Consider the following 5,000-nt stretch of genomic DNA (forward strand, 5'->3'; position numbering starts at 1 on the left):
ATAATTAAAACTTTCCCCCTTAGCTTTAAATCTCTAATTTGCCAAAATCTCAGTCTTTTTCCAATTCCATTTAAAACACCTTCCCAATTCAAAGTGTCTGCCTTATTAGAATCAATACCAACCCACAACCCCAAAATCTTGATGTGCTGCATTTCCTCCTTGAATTGTATATGCTGCGGTATTTCCTCTACTCTGCCAATCCTCATACACACACTTTTCCCCACATTTACTTTGGCTCCCGACCCTTTACAATATCTTTCTAAAATCCCCATTGCCCTATCAATACTTTGGATGTCTTCTACCAACAAGGTTGTATCATCTGCATACTGATACACTGCTTCTCTTTGGAAATGGTTCTTTATTTGTATTCCTTTGATTTCTCTGTCTGCCTTAATAGCCAAACCAAGTGGCTCGGCTACCAGAGAGTAAAGTAAGGCAGACAGTGGGCATCCTTGCCTGATCGACCTTGTTGGTTGAAAACAATCCGTTAAAAAACCATTGCATTTTATGCATGTTAACACATCTGAGTAAAAAATCCAAATCCATTTTCTAAAATTTTCTCCAAAACCAAAAGCCTTAAGAACATCAAATAAAAACTCATGCTCTACCCTGTCAAATGCCTTTTCTAAATCCAGACTTATTAAAAATCCCCCCTTTCCCTTCTCCTTCATATAATAAATTGTGTCTCTTATACTTTTAACCACATCTACTATATCTCTTCCTTGCACCCCGTATGCCTGTGTTGTTTTTATTATTTTTGGTAAAACCTTTTTTAATCTGTTTGCTAATACTTTTGCTAATATTTTAAAATCTGTATTCAACATGGATATAGGTCTAAAATTTTTAAGATCTTTTGGATTACCGCTTTTTTTGTAAATCATTTTTACCATGCCTATCTTCATTTTTTCACTCAACACCCCCTTCTTGAAAATTTCTTCAAAAACTTCTTTTAAAATTGGCACTAACATTTCTCTAAAAGTTTTATAAAATTCATTAGTCAAACCATCCACACCAGGGCTCTTTCCAGGTTTTAACTGTTGAATTGCCATATCTATTTCTTCTTCCTTAATTTCTTCATCACACAAAATCCTGTCCTCACCTGTTAACTTAGATTTAATTTGTTTAATCAAAAACTCCTCATCATTTTTTCCTATACCTTGTCCCTTAAACATGTCCATGTAATATTGCTTTACTGTTTTCAAAATTTCTTTAGTTTCTGTTTCTATTTCCCCTTTTTTATTTAAGACTTCTTTCAATAGATCAGCCTTCTGCCTATTTTGTTCTAAATTAAAGAAAAATTTTGTGCATCTTTCTCCCTCTACTGCATATTTTGCTTTACTTCTTATAATTGCACCCTTACATTTTTCCTCTTCTAATATCTTTAATTTATCTTGTAGCATTATTATTTTTTCAATTTCCTCTTTTCCATTGCTTTCTGACACTTTACTTAACTCATTATTCAGGAGTTTGGTTAATTCGGTTTCCTTCTGTCTTTCTAATTTTCTGACATTTTTGCTGTATTCTATTGAAAATGTCTTTATTTCCCACTTAACACTGTCCCACCATACTCTTTTCTCTTCCCTATACATTCTATTAATTTTGCTTTCTTCCACAATCCCTTTAATACTTTCCTGATATGCATTACTCTTTAAAATCTTTGCATTTAAAACCCACACTCCCCCTCCCCTTTTCACACTTGAAGAATCTAATGTTAAAAATAAGAGAGAATGATCACTAAGACCAACTCGTTTATAATAAACATTAGTAATATTCCCTTGCATTTCCTCTGTACATAAAATATAATCAATCCTACTTTGTTTCAGTTCTTTTAAAACAAATTGTCTTCTTGAAAATTGCCTACTCGTTCTATTTCTTTCTCTCCACACATCAATCAATTTAAAATCCCCCATCAGTTTGTTCAACTCCTCCCTTCCCTTATCAGTCTTAAAAACCATATTACTTGCTAAGTCTAATTCTGTAAAAACAGTATTAAAATCCCCCATTAAAATCACCCTTTCATTAATTCTTACATTTGCAGATATTGTTTTAAAAAATTCCACCTTTTGCTTTTCTTCATTTGGAGCATGTATGTTACATATTGTACATCTCTCATTTCCTTTTTCTATTTCAACAGCTAAACATTTCCCTGCTCCATCATTAAACACCACACTTTCTTTTTCACACACCTCTCTTCTTATTAAAATAGCAACCCCTTTCCCAGTTTTCTCTGTACCATTATTACAATGTATATTCCCATCCCATAAATTTTCAAACCTTTTAACACAATAATTTTTCCAATTCGTTTCTTGTAATACAAATACATCCACCCCTCTACATAATTCCCTCATATTTTCAAATTTCTCCACATCCATTAAACCTCGTGCATTAAATGAAACAACTCTTAAAAACATAAAAACAATATAAAATAAATAATTAAAACATTTCATTTTTTTTTTCAGTCATGCTCCATATCTCTCAGTACATCAAATCTGTTCTCACAACCCTCCTTGTCTTTTAATATTCCTTGCCTTAAAAATCTTTTCTTTGCAATGTCTATATTGGGTGTTACCTTTAAAGTTCTTCTTCTTTGTATTCCTTCTCGTTCTTTCCTACGTTTCTCTTCTCCTTTTCTCTCCATTCTCCTCTCCTGATAACCTTCCTCGTCGTTTTGTTGTTCCCCATGTTCCTCGCTCATATCCATAGTCTTTTGCACAGTCCATTGAGATGTTGTTATTTCTCCATCTAGTTCTTTCTTCTTTTCTCCTGTGTCCCCCTGATGTTCTTTCTCTCCATTGTCCTCTCTCAGTCCACAGTGTTTCTCTTCTCCTTTTCTCTCCATTCTCCCCTCCTGATAATCTTCCTCATTGTTTTTTTGTTCCTCCTGTTCTTTGCTTATTTCCATGGTCCTTTGCACCGTCCCTTGTGATATTGTTTTTTCTCCATCATTTTCTTTTTCCTCTCCTCCTGTGTCTGCTTGATGTTCTTCCTCTTCATTTTCCTCTCCCAGTCCACAATCTTCCATCTCCTTGTTTAAAACATTGTCCATCTCGGTTTCCCTCTGCTTTTGCCCACCCACATTAACAACCATATCTGTTTCTTGTTCACTACTATTTTCTCCCTCCCCCATCCAACATTCGCACCTCACCAACACTTTCCTACATTCCGGGCACTTCACTGCATTGCAGCTTCTTGCCAAGTGCCCCTGCTCTTTGCACTGGTAACAAATAAAGTCCGGGCAATCTTTAAATACATGTCCTGGATCCATACACAATCTACAGGTTTTCACCTGCCGATCGTGTATAATCCGAAAGTACTGTGTGCCCTCAGCAGTCTCAAACTTGCTGCTATATGGTAGAGATACAACTTCCTTTGGGAACCTGACCTTTACATATCTCGTACCATCTGCTATTTCAGTACCCGGATATGTTCTTCTCTTAATGTTGGTTGAGGGAGTTACACCCCATGCCTCCAATTTATCTAATATATCCTGGTCATCAACATATGCAGGCAAATGCATGAAAGAAACAACATATTCTCTTACTTGTAGCTTTCTAATCTCACAAAATTGTTGCTTGATTCTTAGTCCATCCTCTAGCTTTTCACACTCCTCCTCATTTGATAATGTGATCTCGAATTCTTTGCCTTGTCTTGGTCTTATCGCCAAAATCTTTCCTCCTCCAATTTTTTCATTCACTTCTTTGATAATATCCTGCACCGATCCATCTCTCACCTCTGCCAGATCCACAATTACAGTTGCTTCCTTTGAATAAATAATCATTTTCTTTGCCTCGTTGTATCCAAGCCGTTGTCCTGTAGTGTTTTCCGTGTCAAAGTCCCTGCGTCTTTCTCCTGCCATTTCCTTGTTCATTTCCATGTAATCAGTCCAATTTTGAAAAAATAACAAAAAAAACCCTCCAAAAATAAAAATCCTCCCCAGACAGCCTAGGCTGCTGGGAAGTGTTTGAACTTAAAAACAAAACAAAACAGAAAAACAGAAAAAAAGCTAACTTTAAACAAAAAATGGGTTTACAAACAACAATGGTGAGCCTACTCTCACCCACTACTGCCACCTCACTTCCTGCTAGCACTCTAGCGTTGCCAGGTTGGTATGGCCGTAAGCGAAGTCTGCTGCAAAGAGAGGGCTATTTAAAGAGCAGCCAATCTTATCGCCAGTACATTATATAAGTAGGAAAGAAAGCCCAAAAGCTTAAAGCACCTGGTATTCCTAGGCAGTCTCTCATCAAAGTACTAACCAGACCTAAACCTGCTAAGATTCAGAGATCGGGCATTGACTCTATTTTTTGGCAAAATTATTATATACTAAGTGAAAAATGTCCAAAAAGCTTACAGCACCTGGTATTAACAGGCAGTCTCCCATCCATGTACTAACCAGGCCCAAACCTGCAAATATTCAGAGATCGGGCATTGACTCTATTTTTTGGCAAAATTATTATATACTAAGTGAAAAATGTCCAAAAAGCTTACAGCACCTGGTATTAACAGGCAGTCTCCCATCCATGTACTAACCAGGCCCAAACCTGCTAAGATTCAGAGATCGGGCATTGACTCTATTTTTTGGCAAAATTATTATATACTAAGTGAAAAATTTCCAAAAAGCTTACAGCACCTGGTATTCCCAGGCGGTCTCCCATCCAAGTACTAACCAGGCCCAAACCTGCAAATATTCAGAGATCGGGCATTGACTCTATTTTTTGGCAAAATTATTATATACTAAATGAAAAATGTCCAAAAAGCTTACAGCACCTGGTATTCCTAGGCAGTCTCTCATCAAAGTACTAACCAGACCTAAACCTGCTAAGATTCAGAGATCGGGCATTGACTCTTTTTTTTTTTTTTTTTTTTTTTTAATGAAAGATTATTATATAATTCGTGAAATTTTCCAAAAAGATTAAAGCACCTGGTATTCCCAGGCAGTCTCCCATCCATGTACTAACCAGGCCCAAACCTGCAAATATTCAGAGATCGGGCATTGACTCTAT

The 5,000-nt window shown here is 36.3% G+C and overlaps 1 protein-coding gene across 2 annotated transcripts in view; it reads right to left on the reverse strand.

Moving 5' to 3' along the window:
• LOC128014719 (UPF0746 protein DDB_G0281095-like) overlaps positions 1-5,000 on the reverse strand; it is a 24,663-nt gene that overhangs the window by 19,599 nt on the left and 64 nt on the right. For both annotated transcript variants that reach the window (XM_052598433.1, XM_052598434.1), the window contains exon 1: positions 4,676-5,000. This exon is cut by the window's right edge and continues 64 nt beyond it. The gene's annotated coding sequence lies outside the window, so the exon portion shown is untranslated. The remainder of the gene's footprint in view (positions 1-4,675) is intronic.

This window comes from Carassius gibelio, chromosome B25, assembly GCF_023724105.1.
Source record: "Carassius gibelio isolate Cgi1373 ecotype wild population from Czech Republic chromosome B25, carGib1.2-hapl.c, whole genome shotgun sequence".
Lineage (NCBI taxonomy): Eukaryota > Metazoa > Chordata > Actinopteri > Cypriniformes > Cyprinidae > Carassius > Carassius gibelio.